This window comes from Macaca thibetana, chromosome 5 (assembly GCF_024542745.1).
Source record: "Macaca thibetana thibetana isolate TM-01 chromosome 5, ASM2454274v1, whole genome shotgun sequence".
Lineage (NCBI taxonomy): Eukaryota > Metazoa > Chordata > Mammalia > Primates > Cercopithecidae > Macaca > Macaca thibetana.
In genome coordinates, this window is record NC_065582.1 from 175,143,484 (window position 1) to 175,153,948 (window position 10,465).

The window sequence follows — 10,465 nt, forward strand, 5'->3', positions numbered from 1 at the left end:
CAGCTTAAGTCATTGAGGCAATCCCAGATATCACTAATGAGGATAAAAACTGAAGAAACTGTATGGAGGCCACACTACTGAGTCCAACTGAAACCAAAGCCAATGCACCATACCCAAACAACCCATAGGACTCATCTATGATTTAATCCATAAAATTAGAAAAAGCAACCCTTCCACTAAATGCATAGATATCAACAGAGAGACACGGGAAACATGGAAAAAGGAGGAAAAATAACTTCTCCAATGGAGCACAATAAGTCTCCAGTAACAGACCTCAAAGAAAAAAATATTTACAAAATGCCTGAAAAACAATTCAAAAATAATGATCTTAAGAAAATTCAGTGAGATATGAGAGAACATAAACAAAATTTCAATGAAATTAGGAAAACAGTTCATGATTTGAATGAGAAATTCAACAGAGATAGGTATTATATAAAAATAAACAAAGTCTTGGAGCTGAAGAATTCAAAAATAGAAATTTAAAAAATACAATTGAGAGCTTCAATAACAATCTAGATAAAACAAAAGAATTTTTAAACTTGAAGTTTTTTGAAATAGCCCATTCAGAAAGAAAAAAAAATAATTTAAAAAGAATTAAAAAAGACTATAAGACCTCTAGGACAACATTAAGCAAACAAATATTTATGCTATCAAATTGTCAGAGGGAGATGAAAGGGAGAAAGGCATGAAAAACCAATTTAAAAAATAATAGGTAAAGACTTTCCAAGTCTTGGAGAAATATGGGCATTCAGATCCAGGAAAAGTGAAGGTCTGCAAAGACATAACACTCAAAAAGTTACCCTTTAGATCACGTTATAATGAAGCTGCCAAAAGTCAAAGACAAGATAAAGAGACAATTCCAAAAACTACAAGAGAAAAGCATAAAATCATGTATAGGGGCTCAACATAAACCTTATAGGCCAAGAGAGAGCAAAGTGATATATTGGAAGTGCCAAAAGGAAAAAAAAAAAAAAAAAAAAAAAAAAAAAAAAAACGCCAGCCAATAGTACTATATTCAGTAAAGATATAATTACTATCATGAAAACACATGAAAGTATAATACCAATAGAAATAAATGCATAAATCAAACTCAGAAGTTTTCAGTGATATGGTGCTATGTAAATCTTTCATGCCTCTAGTATGAAGATTTAAAGTCAAATGGTAAAAACAACAACATACAACAACATACAGGTTTACAATAGTCTATTATAACTACAAGACTATGTTAGCCCCATGTTAAGCATAAAGAAAGAAATTACAGCAGATGAATGAATGAAGCAAAGAAAGGAAACAAAGCTGAGCATACAGAAAACCACCATATTAGAGAGGCCAACAGCAAAAGAATAAGAGAGGAACAAAAACCTACAAAACAACCAGAAAACAATTACCAAAATGAGAGGAATATTTCTCGACTTATCAACAATAAACCTGAATGTGAATGGATAAAATTTCCCAACCAAAAGAGGCAGAGTGGTGAATAATTTTTTAAAGACCTTACTATATGCTGCTTGTAAGAGACTCCTCTCCCTATTAAAGACAGACTGAAAGTGAAGGAATAAGATAAGATACTCCATGCAAATGGAAACCAAAAAGCAGAGAAAGTAGCCACTCATTTCAGATAAAATAAACTTTAAATAAAAATTTTAAATGAGATAAAGCAAGTCATTGTGTAGTGATAAAAGGAGCAACTGAACAACAAAAATAACAAGTGTGTATACATATATCTATGTACATATATATACATATAGATGTATATATACACACCCAACACTAGTGCACCCAACTATATAAAACAAATATTATTAGATCTAAAGGGAGGGACCGGCTATAACACAATAATAATAAGAAATATCAATACCCAACTTTCTACAATGGACAAAAAAATTTAACAAACATTAGGCTTTAACTGCACCAAATGAATCTAACAAATATTTACGAAACACTCCATCCAGCAGCTTCAGAATATGTATTCTTTTTAACTATACAAAAAATATTCTTCAATATAAATGATATGCTAGGCCACAGAAGAAGTATTTCAAATTTAACAGGATAAAATTAAATCAAGTTTTTTTAACCACAATATTATAAAACTAGAAATTAACAACAACAAACAACTTTGGAAACTTTCACACAAATACTTGGAAATGAAACAACATGCTCTTAAATAACCAATGGGTCAGTGAAGAAATTAAAGGGAAATTTTAAAATAATTATTTAAACAAAAGAGAACAAAACTATGTTATCTCAACACCTATGAGCCACACAGAAACAAAAAAAATTCTAAAAAAGATGTTTGTAGCAATAAGCACATACATTAAAAATACTCACACCTGTAATTCAAGCACTTTTGGAGGCTGAGACAGGTGGATCATGAGGTCAGGAGATTGAGACCATTCTGGCTAACATGGTGAAACCCCATCTCTACTAAAAATACCAAAAAATTAGGTGGGTGTGGTGGCACGTGCCTGTAGTCCCAGCTACTCAGGAGGCTGCGGCAGAAGAATAGCTTGAACCTGAGAGGTGGAGGTTGCAGTGAGCCAAGATTGCGCTACTGGACTCCAGCCTGGGTGACAGAGCGACACTCGTTCTCAAAAAAAAGAAAAAAAAATTTAAAAAGAACTTTAATAAATAGCCTAAAGAAGCACCACAAGAAACTAGAAAAACAAGAACAAACTAAACTACAAATGAGTCGAAGTAAGAAAATAATAAAGCTCAGGGCAGAAATAAACAAAACAGAGATGAGGGCAATAAGCAAATAAACAAAACAGAGATGGGGAAAAAAGAATATTAGCAAAATTTTTTAAAAGGTAAACAAAATTAACAAACCGTTAGCTAGACTAACTAAAAATAAATAAATAATAAATAAATAAATAAAGAAGATGTGAAGAAGTAAAATCAGAGGTGAAAAAGAAGACATTCTGATGCATATCACAGAAGTACAAAGGACTATAAAAGACAATTATCTACTACTGTACACCAACCAATTTGATGTCATACAAGGGATGAATACATTTCTGGATACATAAAACCTACCAAGATTAAATTATAAAGAAATAAAAAATGTGAACAGACCAAAAATGATTGAGACAATTGAATCACTAATTTAAAAATCTTTCATCAAAGACAAGCACAGGACCTGGATGGCTCCACTGCTGAATTCCACCAAACATATAAAGAAGAACTAATATAAATCCTTATTAAATTATTCCATAAAATTAAACAGAAGGGGAGACTTCCAAACTCGCTTTACAAGGCCAGCAATACTCCGCCTCCAAAACTGGACAGGTACACACAAAAAAAGAAAACTACAGATGGTAACCCTGATAAACATAGATGTAAAATTTATCAACAAGATACTAACAAATCAAATTAAATAACACATTAAAAACAGCCTTCACTATAATGAAGTAGGACTGATATCAAAGATACAACAATGGTTCAACATATGCAAATTAAGAAATGTAATACACCACATTAATAGATAAAACGACAAAACCTTATGATCATTTTAATAGACGCAGAGAGGTATTTGACAAAATTCAACATTGTTTTATGATTAAAACTCTCAACAAACTAGGTGTGAAAGATACGTACCTCAACAAAATTAAGGCTATAGATAGCAAACTCTCATATAACATTACAATGAATAGGAAAAAGTCGAAGGCTTTTCTCGTAGCATTAGGAACAAGACAAAGATGTTCAGCTATATGGCTTCTATTTCATATAGTACTAGAATTTAGAGCAATTAAGCAAGAGAAAGTAATAAAGAGCATCCAAATTGGAAAGGAGAATATCAAATTATCATTTGTAGATAACATAATCTAATATATACAAAATCCTAAAGATTCCACCAAAAAACTGTTAGAACTAATAAATGAATTTAGCAAAATTGCAAGATACAAAATCTACGCAGAAAATCAGTAGTGTTTTTATATGTTATTAGTGAACTATGTGAAAAATAAACCAAGAAGCCAAATCCATTTACGATAACTATTAAAAAACCCAAAGATACTTAGGTATAAATTTAAATAAAGAGAGGAAAGATCTGTGCATGGAGAAATACAAAATGTTGATAGTAGAAATTAAGAGTGAAAATAAATGAAAAACCCTATGTTCATCGATTGAAAAACATTGTTAACATGACCCTGTTACCCAAAGTAATCTACAGATTTAACACAATGTGTATTAAAATACCAATAGCATTTTTTGCAGACATAGAAAATACAAGAATTCATTTGGAAACACAAAAGAGCCTGAATCACCAAAGCAATCCTGAGCAAAAAGAAAAAAGCTGCAGATATGATACATCTGACTTCAAAATATATTACAAAACTATAGTAACCCAAACAGCAGGGTGCTGACATAAATACAGACACATAAATCAATGGAATAAAATAGACAGCCTGGAAATAAATGAATACACCTATAGCCAACTAATATTTGCCAAAGGTGCCAAGAACACATATTAAAGACAGTCTTTTCAATAAGTAGTGCTGGGAAAATTGGATATACGCATGCAGAATAATGAGACTAGATTCCTACCTCTGACTATATACAAAAAGCAATTAAAAATGAATTAAGGACTTAACTATAAGACATGAAATTATAGAAGTCCTAGAAAAAAATCACAGGGGAAATGCTTCACAATATTGGCTGCAAAAGAATTTTAAAATTATACATGAAAAGGAAGGCAACAAAAACAAAATTAAACCAATGGGATTATATCAAACTAGAGATATTTTATACAGCAAAGGAAACAACAGAGGAAAGAGAACCTATAGAAGAAAATCTCTTTCTTTTTTTTTTTTGAGACGGAGTCTTGCTCTGTAGCCCAGGCTGGAGTGCAGTGGCCGGATCTCAGCTCACTGCAAGCTCCGCCTCCCGGGTTCGCGCCATTCTCCTGCCTCAGCCTCCTGAGTAGCTGGGACTACAGGCACCCGCCACCTCGCCCGGCTAGTTTTTTGTATTTTTAGTAGAGACGGGGTTTCACCGTGTTAGCCAGGATGGTCTCGATCTCCTGACCTCGTGATCCGCCCGTCTCGGCCTCCCAAAGTGCTGGGATTACAGGCTTGAGCCACCGCGCGCGGCCGAAAATCTCTTTCAAACTATAGAATTGACAAGATGTTAATTTTCTTGAATATGTACGAAACTTAACAGCAAAAAGAATAAGTTGATTAAAACATGGCCAATATACCTTAATAGACATTTCGCAAAAGGAGATGTACAAATGGCCAAAGGTATACAAAAAAAATGATTACCGTCACAAATCATCACAGAAATGCAAATCAAAACCACAACGAGATATTACATCACGCCAGGTAGAATGGTTGTTATCAAAAAGACAAAAGAAACCATGTGTCGGCAAGGATGTAGAGAAAAGGATGCATTTACATATTCTTGGTGGGATTATAAACTAGTATAACCATTATGGAATACAGCACGAAGGTTCCTCAAAAAATTAAAAATAGAACTACCATATGATGAAGCAATCCCATTACTGTGTATAAATTCAAAATGAAAGCAGCTGGAGAGGAGGAGGTGGAGCATGATGGCTGAACAGAAGCCTTCAGCAATTGTCTCCACTGCAGGAATACCACATTTAACAACTATTTACGCACACAAATAAATACCTTCATAAGGAACAAAATTCAGGTGAGCCATCACAGTACCTGGTTTTAACATTATATTAAGAAAAAAGGCACTGAAGAGGGTAGGAAAAACAGTCTTGAATCACCTACGTCACCCCATCCCTTTTCTGTGGCAGCAGCCATGTGGTGTGGTGTGTAGAGAGAATCTATTCACTTGCAGAAGAGAGAGGGCAGTGATTATAGTAGTTTGCATTGGAACTCTGTGCTGCCCTGTCACGTAGAAACACAGGGAAGGACTCAGCTGGCTTCCATTGAGGGAGAATTTAGACAAGTCCTAGACAGAAGTGAACAACCCATCCCAAAAAGTGGCTCAGTTTCCAGCAGGCCCTGCCCATGGGCAGGCTGGTCTTGAACTCCTGACTTTGTGATCCACCCACCTCAGCCTCCTAAAGTGCTGGAATTATAGGCATGAGCCACCACGCCCGGCCAGATGATGTAATCTTATATGTGGGAAAACTTAAGACTCTACCAACAAAAACTATTAGAACAGATAAACAAAGTAAAGTTGCAGAATACAAAATCAACTTACAAAAATCAATAGCATTTCTATATGCCAACACTGAATAATCTGAAAAATAAATCCAGAAGTAATAGATAAAAATTGTGGTACATAGAAACAATGGACTACTATTCAGCCATTAAAAAAATGAATTCCTGTCATTTGAGACAACACGCATAGAACTGGAGGATGTTATGTTATGTGAAATAAGCCAGGAACAGAAAGACAAACTTCATATGTTCTCATTTGTTTATGGAAGCTAAAATTCAAAACAATTAAACTCATGGAGATGGAGAGTAGAATGACGGTTACCCAAGGCTGGGAAGGGTAGTGTTTGTAGGGGTTTGGGGGAAGAGGAGGTGGTTAACGGGCATAATATATTCAGAAAAATACAGTTGAATAGAATTAACAAGATACAGTATTTGATAGCACACCAGGGTGACTACAGTCAATAATAATTTATTGTACATTTCAGAATAGCTAAAAGTGTATAATTGGATTGATTTTTTTTTTGGTAACACAAAGGATAAATGCTTGATGTCATGCATATCTCATTTACCCTTACATGATTATGCATTGCATGCCTGTATAAATATATCTTATGCATCTCATAAATAAATACACCTACTATGTACCCACAAGTATTAAAAATAAAAAAGTTTATTTCAGCGCTATTTACAGTGGGCAAGATATAGAATCAACCTAAGTGTTCAACAATGGATGCATGGATAAAGAAAAAGGGGTATATATACTCGATGGAATACTTCAGCCATAAAAAGCAGTGAAATTCTGTAACGCAACAACATGAATGAATCTGGAAGGTATCATCGGAGTGAAGAAAAGCTAGGCACTGAAAGGCAAATACCTCATCTCACTCATATGTGCAATCTAAAATAAAAGTTTTTTAGGCTGAAATCAAAGAAGCAGAATGCAGAACAGTGATTATTAGAGATGGGGAAGTGGGGCAGAGGAAGAAGAATGCGGAATGACTGTGCAACAGGTACAAAGCTCCTATTAGGAGTAATAATTTCTGGTGGTCTGCAGCACAGTAGGGTGACTATTGTTAAGAGTAAAGTGCTTTACATTACAAAATAGCTCGAAGAGAAGTATTCGAATGTTCTCACCACAAATAAACAATGAATGAGGTGATAGGTACACTAACTATCCGAATTGAATCATTATATATGTATCAAAACATCAAATTGTACCTCATATTTTAAGTACGATAAAAAATGTGTCAATTTACAAAGAAAGGACGGGCGCAGTGGCTCATGCCTGTAATCCCAGCACTTTGGAAGACCAAGGCGGGCGGATCACGAGGTCAGGAGATCCAGACCACGGTGAAACCCCGTCTCTACTAAAAATACAAAAAATTAGCCGGCCAAGGTGGTGGGACCCTGTAGTCCCAGCTACTTGGGAGGTTGAGGCAGGAGAATGGCGTGAACCCGGGAGGTGGAGCTTGCAGTAAGCCGAGATAGCGCCACTGCACTCCAGCCTGGGCGACAGAGACTCCATCTCAAAACAAAACAAAACAAAAAAAAAAAAAAAAAAAGGAAATAGGACTATTCCATATTCCTTAACACAAAGAAAAATTCAATGTGAGCCTGAAAACAGTGACTGAGAATAGATCATATTTTATGTATGTCAGGCCTCGGAGCCCAAGCCCAAGCCAAGCCATTGCATCCCCTGTGACTTGCACATATACACCCAGATGGCCTGAAGTAACTGAAGAATCACAAAAGAAGTGAAAATGCCCTGCCCCGCCTTAACTGATGACAGTCCACCACAAAAGAAGTGAAAATGGCTGGTCCTTGCCTTAAGCGATGACATTACCTTGTGAAAGTCCTTTTCCTGGCTCATCCTGGCTCAAAAAGCTCCCCCACTGAGCACCTTGTGACCCCCACTCCTGCCTGCCAGAGAACAACCCCCCTTTGACTGTAATTTTCCTTTACCTACCCAAATCCTATAAAACAGCCCCACCCTTATCTCCCTTCGATGACTCTTTTCGAACTCAGCCGCCCGCACCCAGGTGAAATAAACAGCCATGTTGCTCACACAAAGCCTGTTTGGTAGTCTCTTCACACGGACACACATGACATTTTGGTGCCGTGACTCGGATCAAGGGACCTCCCTTGGGAGATCAATCCCCTGTCCTCCTGCTCTTCGCTCCATGAGAAAGATCCACCTATGACCTCTAGTCCTCAGACCAACCAGCCCAAGGAACATCTCACCAATTTTAAATCGGGTGAGCGGCCCCTTTATTACTCTCTTCTCCAACCTCTCTTACTATCCCTCAACCTCTTTCTCCTTTCAATCTTGGCTCCACCCTTCAATCTCTCCCTTCTCTTAATTTCAATTCCTTTCATTTTCTGGTAGAGACAAAGGAGACACGTTTTATCCGTGGACCCAAAACACCTGCGCCAGTCACGGGCTGGGGGAAGGCAGCCTTTCCTTGGTGTTTAATCATTGCAGGGATTACTCTGATTACTCACCCACGTTTCAGTTGTCTGACCACGCTGCAGGCACACCTGTCTTGGTCCTTCACCTTTAGCAGCAAGCCCCACTTTTCTGGGGGAGGGACAAGCACCCCGACCCCTTCTCTCCCTATTTCTACCCCTTCTCTGCTTTTTTGGGGGTGGGGCAAGAACCCTGACCTCTTACTTTTGCACCCCGATCTCTTATTTTTGTGCCCCAATGCCTTATTTCTGCTCCCTGACCCCTTTCCTGCTTTTCTGGAGGACAGGAACCCCTGAACTCCTTCTCTCTGTGTCTCTACTCTCTCTTTTCTCTGGGCTTGCCTCCTTCACCATGGGCAACCTTCCACCCTCCATTCTTCCTACTTCTCCGTAGCCGGTGTTCTTAAGAACTTAAAACCTCTTCAACTCACACCTGATCTGAAACCTAAATGCCTTATTTTCTTCTACAATGCCGTTTGACTCCAATACAAACTCAAGAGTAGTTCCAAATAGCCAGAAAACGGCACTTTCAATTTTTCCATCCTACAAGATCTAAATAATTCTTGTTGTAAAATAGGCAAACAGTCTGAGGTGCCTGACGTCCAGGCATTCTTTTACATATCAGTCCCTCCCTAGTCTCTGTTCGCTTCTCCCAAATCTTCCTTCTTTCCCTCCCGCCTGTCCCCTCAGTCCCAACCTCAAGAGTCGCTGAGTCTTTCCAGTCTTCCTTTTCTACAGACCCATCTGACCTCTTCTCTCCTCGCCAGGCTGAGCTAGGTCCGGATATTCCCTCAGCCTCGGCGCCACCACCCTGTAATCCTTTTATCACCTCCCCTCCTCACACCTGGGCTGGCTTACAGTTTCCTTCCGCGACTAGCCCTCCCCCACCTGCCCAGCAATTTCTTCTTTAAAAAGTGGCTAGAGCTAAAGGCATAGTCAAGATTAATGCTCCCTTTTCTTTATCTGACCTCTCCCAAATTAGTTAGCATTTAGGCTCTTTTTCATCAAATATGAAAAACCCAGCCCAGTTCATGGCCCATTTAGCAGCAACCCTGAGAAGCTTTACAGCCCTAGACCCTGAAAGGCCAGAAGGCCATCTTATTCTTAATATGCATTTTATTTTATTACCTAATCTGCTCCCAACATTAAATAAAACCCCAAAAATTAAATTCCAGCCCTCAAACCCCACAACAGAACTTAAAGAATCTCGTCTTCAAGATGTACAATAATGGAGTAGAGGCAGCCAAGAAGCAACTTATTTCTGAGTTGCAATTCCTTGCCTCCACTGTGAGACAAACCCCAGCCACATCTCCAGCACACAACTCCAAACACCTGAACCGCAGCTGCCATGGGTTCCTCCAGAACCTTCTCCCCCAGGAGCTTACTACAAGTGCCAGAAATCTGGCCACTGGGCTAAGGAATGTCCACAGCCCGGGATTCCTCCAAAGCCGTGTCCCATCTGTGCGGGACCTCACTGGAAATCGTACTGTCCAACTCACCCAGGAGCCACTCCCAGAGCCCCTGGAGCTCTGGCCCAAGGCTCTCTGACTGACCCCTTCCCAGACCTTCTCAGCTTAGCGGCTGAAGACTGACGCTGCCCCATCACCTCGGAAGCCTCCCATACCATCACAGATGCTTTGGGTAACTCTTACAGTGGAGGATAAGTCTGTCCCCTTCTTAATCAATATGGAGGCTACCCACTCCGCATTACCTTCTTTTCCAGGGCCTGTTTCCCTTGTCTCCATAACTGTTGTGGGTATTGATGGCCAGACTTCTAAACCTCTTAAAACTCCCCAACTCTGGTGCCAACTTGGACAATATTCTTTTATGCACTCCTTTTTAGTTATCCCCACCTGCCCAGT